This window comes from Dermacentor variabilis, chromosome 2, assembly GCF_050947875.1.
Source record: "Dermacentor variabilis isolate Ectoservices chromosome 2, ASM5094787v1, whole genome shotgun sequence".
NCBI classification, from domain to species: Eukaryota; Metazoa; Arthropoda; class Arachnida; order Ixodida; family Ixodidae; genus Dermacentor; species Dermacentor variabilis.
The window spans coordinates 144,587,292-144,600,012 of record NC_134569.1 but is presented as its reverse complement, the minus strand read 5'-3'; the positions used below and the strand labels follow the sequence as shown (position 1 = coordinate 144,600,012).

At 45.6% G+C, this 12,721-nt stretch overlaps 1 long non-coding RNA gene across 1 annotated transcript; it reads right to left on the bottom strand.

Moving 5' to 3' along the window:
- Nucleotides 1-1,934: 1,934 nt before the first annotated feature.
- Nucleotides 1,935-4,081, bottom strand: LOC142571015 (uncharacterized). The gene is made up of 2 exons (XR_012825733.1): nt 3,982-4,081; nt 1,935-2,224 (listed from the first exon to the last, which is right to left on the bottom strand). It is a non-coding gene; the product is annotated as an uncharacterized LOC142571015 (long non-coding RNA).
- Between the last annotated feature and the right edge of the window lie 8,640 nt (nt 4,082-12,721).

Here is a 12,721-nt window from a genome sequence, read left to right as displayed (position 1 = left end):
TGATTTTCCATACCAATTAAACGATGTGCCACTTTGAAGTGTAAACCAGTATAAATACCTAGGCCTCATTATATCGTCTAATCTCAGTGGACAGAGCACGTGCATCAAGTGTCAAATAAATCATTAAACAAACTGTTCTTCATTAAACGGGCCTTATCATATTCTAGACATGAAACAAAGCTCCTCGCATACGTCACTCTTGTCCGCCCAGTCTTAGAATACGCCAATACTGTGTGGTTCCCTCACACTGCGAACAATATTGCAAATTTGGAAAGCGTGCAACGGGAAGCGGTGCGTTCTGTCTTTAACAGATACGGACGCCTTGACTCTCCTACTGCTGTGTTACAGCGTGCTGGTCTAGCTACCCTTCAAAGTCGCGCAAAACTTTTTGGGCTCATATTTATATACCAACTATTGCATAGATAGTGCCGTGTAAACCCTGACTCTTACTTAAAATTTCGTGGTACCAGACCGACCAGAAGAAGGCATGCATGGGAACTTGTAGAATATCCGTTTATTAATAATACGTTTCGCTATTATTTCTTCCCACGCTCCATTCGTGAATGAAATACACTGGATGTAGTCGCAAAAGAGCAACCAACACTAGCAAAATTTATGCCAATAATTGAGCATGCTGTACTGGCCTAAATGTTGTCAATATAAGTAATTAAATTGCTTTCGCCTTGTGATACATCCCGATTCAGTTTATGATAGGAAAGCACTTGCCTGCACTTTTCTTTTCTCTGCATTTTGTATTTGAATGATGCTTTCTACTCCGCATTCATTTTCTCTAGTTTCCCTGCTGGTTGATGTGCATTGGCTTCGTTGTGTGTATTTATTATCCATGAATGTTCTACTGCTATTCTTGTATAGTCTCCAATAATTATGTGCTCTTTTTCTATAATATGTTTCAGTAGTGTTCATTGAAGTGACTTGTTGCTCACCCCTGTAAAAATGCCAATGGCGGATTGACAGAATTGTATAAATAAAAATAAAAAAATGAGAACTTCAAGCAAGTAAAAAGCCACAAGCGTGTATTTTGTCATTCATATAAAGGTCATTGTTTGAGCACGTCACATTGTAACAGTAGGTTATGGATATGAACCTGCTAGTTCAGGTACATGTTTGGTGTGCCCCGTGGTGGTGGGCATAGGCACAGCTGTTTCTTGAATTTCCTGCCCCGCCTTTTAATTTTTTATCACTGGCGTTGCTTATGTTTTCTCAGCTCGGTGCTGTTTTATACATCAGCTGTCAATCATCAGCAACTCACAGAGCGTCAGCCAGTTATTTTTGCCCAGGCACAAGTTCTTTCTGCTGTAGCACTGGGGCCAGAGAAATAATACACAGGAGGCCTCGCGATGTTTCATTTAGTATCGGTTGGAATAAACGTTTTCTCGGGCCTGGCGAAGCAGTCTACCACCGCTACGGACACAGCAATTTGTTGTGCAGATGGCATTTCCAGATCACAAAAGGGAAATACACAAGTACTCTGCACTGTTCCCTCCTTCCTACCTTCTATATCTTAGTGCTAGTTTCGGCTAAACTGTTCCACCTAAGTATTAGTTTAGAGAAACTGAAGCATTGAAAAGCGTAGCGTCTAAACATTGGGACAGCTATTATCCCGCGTGGTTTTGTCCGCGGAGTGTTCGAGAGGTGACGGTTTCTTCTGGCAGTCTGTAGGCCCACATTTGAAATCGTGGCTCAGCGGCTTTTACTACAGCGAAGCTGTTAAGGGCTACTTTTTCCAGGATCGCGTCCGTGCGTCAACGCAAAACTATTGTCACAATTAGCTCCAGCGTCGTCTTCTTCGACAGCTGGCTCGTTGGCGCCCCTCGACGCTGCCACGTGAACGCGCTCGTGCCAGCGCTGTCGCGTTCACCGCATTTGTAATAAATAAATAAATAAATAAATAAATAAATATTTCATTCAAAGAATCGATCAACAAAAATGTTTAATTAATTAACACAAAAACGTAACCAATCTTACAGTGAAACTGTAAAGTGCTAGTTCCCTCAGGGTAGCGTCCGTCTATAGGCATAAATACGTGGGCCGATCCCAAAGATGGTGCGATGCCCGGACGAGCTGCGGCGGAGGTCCAGTTGGCCATGAAAGGACCCACATGCACAGCTTCGCTGGTCATCCTTCTTCAAAGAGAGCTTTTGCAAATTCTTGGTTTACTTCGGCGGATGTCCAGAACACTCGGGCACTGGCAGGATAAAAGATGCTGCCCAGAAAGAAAAAATTGACACTCACTTGAGCATCCTTACATGGTTTCAATGCCAAAGTATTATGACTTCTGTAATCAATTGGTGACGCCCATGATACGTGACATCATACAATGTCACGTGTACTTCACAGCTCTACCCTAATGCCTCTTAATTACCCTGCTCTAATTGTTATCAACTTTAATCCACCTTATTTCGCCGTGCTCTAATTTGTACCAGCCTTAGTTCGCGTTGATCCACTCTAACGTCGCAGCCAGATGGCTGCGACGTCACGTGCACGATGACGCGCACACTAAGAACGCCTTTACTCAAACCGGAAACGTGGAATCACCGTGGCTTCCGGAAAGCGCGCTCGTCTCGCAGCACGAAAGCCCGGGGTTCGATACCCGCCCAGACCGGGATTTACACATTTCTCTTTTGAAAGACAATAATTTACTTCGTTTACAAAACCTTCAAGAGAAATTTGACGTCGATCCGAGTATCCTTTGACGTGTTCTTGCCCTTTGCGCCCGTCGGCCATATTCTTCCTACCATGGCTTGACCACGCCGGATTTTCTGCCTCATAGGACATATAATGCTATCGCATTAATAGAGCGTGGGGTGTATTACAGCAAAACGAGCATATGACGAAAAGATTCATTGCTTAATTTACCCCTCCAAATGGGTTTATTCACTTACGTGTCCTTTACATTTGCTACAATTAAGGGGGCCAGTTATAGACACGAGAAAACACCGTTGAGGGTGCACGTTTCCGTAGTGTGTGGAAAGTTATTTTTCTTTTCGTCAATCTTCTAGTTTTTAATTGCATAGTTCAGTAGTAGAAGAAATAAAACAACGCTTCGTTGACTCCCCCAGGCAATGTGCTCAAAAAAAGGTTGACAGTAACTTTAGCATACGCTAAAGAGGGTGAAGACGAAAGCGTACCCGCTCAGGAGACATTCATTACATACTTGCCACTTTGATGCTAATGCTTCGTTACTTTCTAATACTTCTAATACTTTCTAATAATTCGAATGCAGTGATTAACTCTACTTCACTAACTTCTCTTGTAAATAATTAACATTTTTTTTGTGAACACTGGTCTAGCATAAAAGTGAACTCGCGGCGTCAGATGAGGACGCTCAAATGAAGGCACGTGCTGCCAAATGAGTCCTCCGCTTTTGGCTTGGTGCACCTGCGTGGATAACCGGATTTCTAAGTTGTTTCGTCGCTTCAGTTAACCCACCTTTACCAGGTTCGCATACAATGCGAACAACATGTACCGAAGCCTTTTTTGTTGATCGTTGCCTCGATGTGCACGCTGCAGTGTATTAGCAAAATATGCAAAAACGGCGCGGTAATGCACTCGGGAATACTCCGGCATTGAGAAAACAGTAACGGTCCAGAGTTGGAAAGACGGGTTTTTTTTTCGAAGTAGTTTAGAACGTGCACAATGAATGCAACGCTAGATTTATTCGCTGCTGAGCGGGCTCGACTCCCGGCCACGGCGGCCGCATTCCGATGGCGGCGAAATCCGAAAACACCCATGTACTTAGATTTATATGCATGTTAAAGAACACCAGGTGGTCAAAATTTCCGGAGTCCTCCACTACGGTGCGCCTCATTATTGGAAAGTGGTTTTGGCAGCACGTAAAACCCCAATATTATTATTAAAATTGAGTCCCATATATATACATGTTGCTGCGCACTCTCTTCCTCTCTTAAATGTAGAAATAGCATTCTAAAGATAGCAAAGTCATATGCTGTATTGACTCACAGGTATAAAGCTGAAACGAGTGCCACTAGCACAACGACGACGACGACGACTGTGATTTGCAGCATAATGCGAGCAGTCTCCGGTTCCAATCGGACACGGTCAGCGCGAAAAGGAAGGAAAATGCTGGAAGGCGCGTTGACACAGCACGGTTAAATAGGAGTCTCGCGATGAATAACCACACGTTTCCCGTCACACACACACACACACACACACACACACACACACACACACACACACACACACACACACACACACACACACACACACACACACACACACACACACACACACACACACACACACACACACACACACACACACACACACACACACACACACACACACACACACACACACACACGCACACGCACACGCACACGCACACGCACACACACACACACACAGCCGGTTCCAACCAAAAATCGCTTGCATGTGTAACAGGTTTATGGTTATATTTTCTGACAGGCATGCAGGTGGGCACGCAATTCGCAGCAGAATTTTATGCGAACTGAAAGCGTGTACTCCCTTTCGTACACATCAGACAGCATTGGGAAAGCTGGAGACACTAAGCTCATGGTTTTGCATTCACGCACACAAAAAATCAGTATTGTGTCACGTATGAAAGAACTGCGTAGGTATGTGCAACACAATTCCATGTAACCTGATACTGTTTGTTTATGCAGCAGATTACAGCGTCATCATACGCAGACGGTGCAGTATTGCTGAGCCTAGTTACGAACAAATGAACGGATTCACAAATTTCTGTGACTATAGATGACAGGTTACCGCTTTCGCGACCGCAACATAGTACGTTGCCTACTGGAAGCACAAACACTTACAAATAATGCGCAGTTTACCGGCATTTTACGTGCACATATTGTTGTTTTAATAGCATCATCATCATCATTAGCGCATTTTATGTCCACTGCCAGGACGAAGGCCTCTCCCTGCGATCTCCAATTACCCCTGTCCTGCGCCAACCGATTCCAACTAGCGCCTGCGAATTTCTCCATTTTCTCATCCCTCCGAGCCTTCTGCAGTCCTCGAGTGTCCTTCCTTTCTCTTGGCATCTATTCTGTGACTCTAATGGCCCACTGGTTATCTAACTGGCATATTACAGTACCTTCCCAGCTTCATTTCTTTCTCTTAATGTCAATTAGAACATAGGCTATCCCTATTTGCGGTCTGAACCACACCGATCTCGTCCTGTCTCTTAACGTTACGCCTAACATTCTTCCTTCCATCGCTCTTTGCGGAGTCTTCAACTTGTTTTCGAGCTTCTTTTTCAGTGTCCAAATTTATGCCCCATATGTCAGCACCGGTAGAACGCATTGATTGTACATCTTTCTTTTTAACGATAATGGTAAGCTTCCAGTCAGGATCTGTCATTGTGTGCCATTGCCACTCTAACACATTTTTTATTCTTCTGTAAATTTTCTTCTCATGATCAGGGTTCCCTGTAATTAATTGACCTATGTAAACATACTCTTTCACAAAGTCTAGAGGCTGACTGGCGATCTTGAACTCTTGTTCCCTTGCCCGGCTATTCATCGTTATCTTTGTCTTCTGAATATTATTCTTCAACCCCACTCTGACACTCTCTCTGTTAAGGTCTTCAATAATTTGTTGTTCGTCATCTGCATTGTTGCTGAATAGAACAATGTCATCGCAAACCGACGGTTGCTGAGATATTCGCCGTCGATCCTTACTCCAAAGCCTTCCAGGTTAAAAACCTTGAATATTTCTTCCAAGCACGCCCAGAATAACCTTGGAAAGATTGTGTCTCCCTGTTTCACCTTTCCTTTTATAGGTATCTTTCTGCTTTTCTTGTGCAGAATTAGGGTAGCTGTGGAACCTATGTAGATATTTTCCAAGGTATTTACGTAAGCGGACCGTACTCCTTGATTGCGTAATGCCTCTATGACGGCGCGTATCTCTATTGAATTAAATGTCTATTCGTAATCTATGAACGCGATATAGAGAGGCTTATTGTACTCTTTAGATTTTTCGATAACCTGAATAATGACATGGATTTGATCCATGGCAGAGCATCCCTTCCTGAAGCCAGCCTGTTCCTTTGGTTGACCAAACTCCAGTGTTGTCCTTGTTCTATTGGAGAATATTTTGGTAGATATTTCATATAATACTGGGAGTAAGCTAATGGGCCTATAATTTTTCAAATCTTTAACATCTCCCTTTTTGTGGATTAGCCTTATGTTTGCAGTCTTCAAGTTTTCTGAGACCCTTGCAGTCGATAGGCGCTTCGTATAAAGAGCCGCCAGTTTTCCAAGCATTATGTCTCCTCCATCTTTGATTACATCAACTGTTATTCCATCTTCTCCTGCCGTTCTACCTCGTTACATCTGTTGAAAGCCCTACTGACCTCATCGATATTTATAGGAGGTGTTTCCGCTAAAGAACGTAGGGATTTCGACATGGAACTTGAGCGGCTTCGAATGATTCATAGAAGGGCCGAGAGGCGATACAGACGCACCAAGTCAATTCATGACCTTAGAGTGGCCCGACGTATGCAGAAGAAGATCCAACGTTGTATGGGCAGGCTGGAGAAACAACGCTGAAAGACGGTCCGCGAATCATTTGACCCCCGCAAGCCATTGTCTATCATAGGGAGGACCGTGCGTGGCCTTCGCTCGTCTCCACAGCAACGATACCCATTCTGCGCCCTAGCCCTCCCATCAAGGCCGCTCCCTAGTTTATATAGCAGAAGATTTCTGTGTGTAGATTACGGGCAGTGTGGTCACCATCAATAGCGAAATTCTGGGGGAAGTTCGTGTGATACGTTTCCCTGAATTGAATGTCTCCTTCTCATTCGAGGAATAGGACGCTGCACTGGCCACATACAGGCGCTCATCGTCGCAATGACTAGACGGCATCACCTACGTCGCTTTATTCCACCCAGGTGAATATGGCCGAGGTAAACTTCAAGAATGTTACAACCAGTCATGGAATGATGGCGTCGTTCCTGACCCGTGGAAGTCCAGCCGCTTGATACCACTCCTGAAGTGTGGAAAGTCTCCAGTTGACTTAGCGCCCTACTGACCCATTGTGCTGTCCAGCTGCGTTGGGAAGGTCATGGAAAGAATGATTCTCGCAAGCCTAGACTGGTATCTTCAGCTCCACAACGTATACCCCGAGGCCATGGCGGGGTTTAGAAGAGGCTGTTGCTCTATTGATAACGTCATCAACCTCGTGACGTCTGTATAACAAGAAAAACATCGCAAGCGTATATCGGTTGCACTTTTCCTCGAGGTGAAAAGCGCCTATGATAATGCAACGCATGAAGCCATCCTTGATGCCCTGAAAAATAATGGAATTAGTGGACGCATGTTTCGGTGGATTCGGAGCTGTCTCTTGAAAAGGTCCTTTCTGCACAGGGCATATGGCCGAACCGGTGACCATTACACTTGCCGTGGCGTCCCCCAGGGGAGGGGATTGGTTCTAAGCCCCACTTTGTTCAACCTTGCAATCCTTCGACTTACCGACGTTATACAACTCCAGGTACGGCTCGGCTCCAGGCACGGCAACAAAACGCAGGTACCCTAACATCGTCGTACCTGAGTGTTCAAGGCATCAGCATATTGACCGAAAAGTGCGCCTTAGTCGCTTTGACCCACAAGCCCCTGACCTGGCACCCCATTTCAAATAACTACCAAAGAATTTCATACGCAGAATCTCATCAATTCCTAGGCGTTATTATCGACGGAGACCTTTCATGGAGCCCCCGCACTACTCATACTTGAAGAAGAGGCTCAATTCTATCGCCCATATACTAAGATTTCTTGGCGGTAAAATGGGGGGCCCATCCATGGCATCTATTCTGAAACTATAGAGGACGCTCTTTCCAGAATACTTGCGATATAGCACACCAGTGCAGTCCAATGCTAACAAAACTAGCATCCATGTCCTACAGAGCATTTAAAGCCAAGCCCTTCGAACAGGTCTGGGGCTAACTCGAAGTGCTTCACCGCAGCAACCATTGCCACCGCTAGAGACCACGCAATAATGGCCTATACAGCTATTGACGCACTCCGGGCGCAAGTTCGCCATATCTCCAGAGTCCCTGACTACCATCTCGCTCGTTTTCCTCAGAAAGTACCCAAGGCCGCGTTCTCCAGATCAGTTCCGGCTAACCGGTACTCTTTGTCTTTGAGGCACTCACCCGCAACAAGAATGTCATCCCCTCTGTGGCGCTTGAAAAAGCTTTCTGTGTATCCTGCTCTTAAAGGAATAGTGAAGAAAGCTAGCGTGATAACTGCGGTTCTCAAGCAGAAGACGTTGAAAATTTTACATTGTTCACACGCTAACCGTATCCACGTTTACACGGACGGTTCCGTCTCGGAAGATTCGACCGGCGTGATAGTTATACTATCTCAACCGGTCATCATCAAGTTTAAGACTTCACCCATAATGCCATTTACATGTTCAGAACTGGCCGCTGTTCGCGCTGCTGTCGAATACATTAAAAAGAACCGCTCCGAACAAATGGGCAATTATTTGTGATTTGAAAGCAGCCCTTCAGAGCTTGCGAGGTTTACTACGTGGCAATTATGAACAGCTGGCGTCTAAAATCACCAAAACTTGCCATTGCGCTCCTGAACGAGGACGTGATATCATCTTTCAGTGGCTGCCGGGACATTGTGGCATCGTTGGTAACCACCTCGCCGATGACGCTGCCCGACGTGCCCAGGATGGCGCAGCGACCCGTCTTATACCTTTATCGAGAGTAGACGTTAAAGAGAGCTTCGCTGTCTCTCTCGTATCATCACGGTAAGTTACTGGCATACACCACAGAACTATTAAGGGTCGTTTATACAGCCTCGACGCAACAGTGAAAGATAAATTACCAGCAAACCTTTCACGACGTGACGCAACACTGCTGTACCGGGTGTAGGTAGGAGTAGCATTCAACAAATCCTACAGCTATCGTAGTGGAATGGTGGATTCACCAATGTGCTCTAAGTGCAAATGTGAAGAGACCATCAGTCATCTTCTGCGCGACTGCTCTCGCTTTGATAACCAACGTCAGACTCTCCAGTGTGCCCTGAATAGATTGGATGACAAGCCATGTAAAGAAGCAAAGATCTTGGGAGCCTGGCCTCACAGCCTGGCCTCCCAAAAAGCAGTTGGAGCGCTTCTTGGCTACCTGAAGGCAACAGACTTGAGTGCCCGACTGTAGACATCCTACACCTAACTTAACGCATGTGAAGGTGCGGTATAGACTCATGCTTTTTTTCTTTCTCTTTCATTCCCCAATCCCCTCCCCACGTGTAGGGTAGCAAACTGGGCTCAGTCTGGTTAACCTCCCTGAGTTTCCTTCTTCCCTTCTCTCTCTCTCTATGTGTCCTGTTCATTACTGCTTCTAACTGAGGTATCCTTACTCCTCTGGGTACTGTACCGGTCGGTATAGAATTCTTCCGTTGCTTTTGCTATATCTTCGACATTGTTGATACTACCCTGCTTATCTTTCAGTCCAGACGTCTTGGCTTTTTCTATGCCAAATTTACTACTCACTGATTTCAGGCTGCGCCCATATTTTACGGCTTCTTGAGTCTTTGTCACGTTATAGTTTTGAATATCATTTATTTTCTCCTTGTTGATGAGTTTTGACGGTTGCGCGAATTCTCTCTTATCAGTGTTCAAATTTAAGCTTTTAGTTTTTCTTAAAATTAGGCACTGAGATGCATGCGACGACTACCTGTGCAACTCACTTATGTGGCAAGGGGGACGCAAAGGGAGATGTTAATTATTGTTGTCAGCAGCCCAATTACCTAAAATTGAATAATTAACCTTCAGTTGACTACAGTAAGCGGGTATGTTCCTACTGAAAAGTTAGAGGCAGTCATGTTTCTACGCAGCATCAGTTGGAAGAATTCTTCTAGCGTGTCTGTGCTCCGAGATATCGGACTCCAAATTTTAAGTTTCGTTCGCAGGATGACACATGCAAGCGAGTTAGGATGGGCGCAAAGCTCCTCTGTGAAGTGACGCGGCTGTCGCGTTCGACGTTTGCTCTGACAACGGGGCGGAGGCATTGGCTCAGCGCTAATGCAAAATAAACCATCACCTTAAAAAGAAATCAAGAACAAAATAGTGCTCCTCATTGGACGTCCACGATAACCGCTGACCATCGAAAGGCGACAACCTGGCTTGGCCTTCTAAGCATCTTTATGTTCTGCAGTTCTTGCACTGCTCTCGCATCTATGTTCAGGCATTTAGAGGGAAGCTGAAACACTTTTTGAAAAAAATGAGTTCTCTGCGGCATTCTACAGTTTTGAGTCCCCTGAACACGAATATCTGGTTAAAAAGGGCGGAAACAAACGCAAGCGGCTGTTTTTTCAAGAAAACGCGCACCAGCGCCTCAGGGCATCGCTCGAACGCCGCTGTTGCCCGTGATTGGTCGGGGCCGCTGTGACGTCAATCACGGCAGTCGCCGGTCGGCGCCGCCGCATGCCACCCTTTCAGCGCGTAGCACGCTGTTCTGTTCTGGCTTCATAGCTGAGTTGTAAGCATTATGGAACGTTCTCGCTGTCTCGGACAGCTTGTGTTTTCGCCGTACATGTTCGAACCGACAGCCGATATGGAAAACGATGGTGGCAATGGCGGTAACGGCGGCAACGACGAAGCTGAGTGTGCCAACAGCGAGAGCTATTTGTGCACCTTCTCACGCGTTGGAAATCTTAGCTGGTACGTATGTTTTTTTTTCATGTAGCTGCACGTTCCAATGACGGGAGGAAAAATGCGCTAAAGTGTCACTGGTAACTTGCTGCTGGAAGAATGCCGAAGCACTAACTTCTCATTAGATTGTAAACACGGGTGCAATTCCGCGATGTCAAGCACTTTGCCGCTGCTTGTCTAAAGTCCCGTGGTTTTTTGAGTGTTGATACACGAGCGCGAACATAAGTGCCGCGTTTCAAACCGCGCACATGCAGTGCTGCGAGGTACAGTCACGGAAGTTGCTTATCTACACATCCAGAGATGACCAGAGGTATTATATGTGCCATATTCATACTATGGTTCGACGACTTTGCGATTGTGGCTCGATCACGAATCGGTATGCGTGCTCCATGCTAGTGTTGACATAAAGATATTAGGCAGTTTTAGCACCGCCGTGTGGTAAACACGATAACTGCAACCGTACGTCGAATGTCACTAGGCAAGCCTATACTCCATTTCATACCTCAGGTGCAACGCTGTGGAAGCTACGCGCGAAGTCCGGTCACCAAAATCTATTACTGCGCGCGTTTCCGTGTATGCTTCGCAGCGTGCCAGCGGCGTTTGCTCGCGCGAGCATGTACGTGAACATGCCGCGACGGGCAGCTTCACGAAAGAACATTTTACGAAAATCGCAAAAGAAAACAAACGTGAGCGGCGGCGGCAGATCTCTCGTAGCGTGGTTCAGTAAAGCGCAGGACGGAAAGAGGCATGCCAGCACGCCGGTCCGGCAGCTCGGTCGCCGCAAATGACGTCACTCTCGCCGGTTCTCTCCTCTGGCAACCATCTCACCTGACGCTCCGGGAAGCGATGGGGGCGTGTCCGCGGGGGTGATTTAGAAAGCGATTTCCGCCCCTTATATTAACAAAACGAAGAAAAAAATTCGGAACCGTAAATTATTAGGTCTGTTCTACCCAATCCCAGCAATTCATGGAAATTGAAAACCGTTTCAGCCTACCTTTAATAGAACAGTTGCGTGTTTTATTTTGCGTTCATCATGGGATGCCGTTAGAAGGGAGAACATTCTTCTTCTTCTCGATAACGGAGTCCTCAGTATTGCGCATTGGTTCGTGCATTGGTAACGCGAATATTTTACTTTGAGAACACCCGTCATCCACTCCTTGTCGCAGTTAATTCAAAACCTATTGATTCACACCTACCTTTTCTTTTTGTCACGACAAACTTAGCTCAAAAACTGCTGTTTTGGAGCTTCTTAAAATAATTTGTCGACACGATTTCATTCTTAAAAGCCAGATTCACTCTAGAATATTGTTGTAGATCAAACTCCGCTAAATATAGCACATATACATAACCTTTTCCCAGAACCTATGTTTCGAAAGCCGTGTCTGCCTCTATTTGGTCATGATGTCCTTTGTCATGTCCGTGTCATTACACCAGTAGCGAAAACCTTTTTCCTTATGCTGGACACTTCCCCCCGGCCAGTTAAAATATGGCTTACGGAAAAAGAATTATACGTACCCTGCCACACAAAGTGTAGATAGAAAGAGAGCCAGCAATACACCGTATGATTTGTTTATGTTATTGGGACTCTGTTCCTTATGGAGAAGCCGAATGATCGACAGACATGCTAAGCGACCTCTCTCAAAGGGGTGTGTCTTTCGAGAAGAGGCTGCTCAATGCGTAGTGTGGTTGCTATTTCTTATCCCATTCCTGAATGGATGTCGCATCTGGACGCTTGTTTCTAAAGCCGTAGTGTCAAAACATGCAAATTTTTCATTGCAGTTGCATATTATTGCACTAGGCAGAATGCCATGTAGCAGAATCACAGGTAGCGGTACAAAGCAGTTAAAGAAGGTTGGAGGAAGGAGAAAGTTTAAAGAGATGTATACAAGAATCCTAGAAAAAATTATGGATTGTGTACCTGATTAATTCAAGCTGGCTAAGTGTCTTTGTCACCACCGAGTTTCAAAGAGGAGGTCAATAAATCATCGTCACTATCATTATCATTTTGTCGGGCCACTTGTCAAATGAACCTGGCCAAGCGAATAAT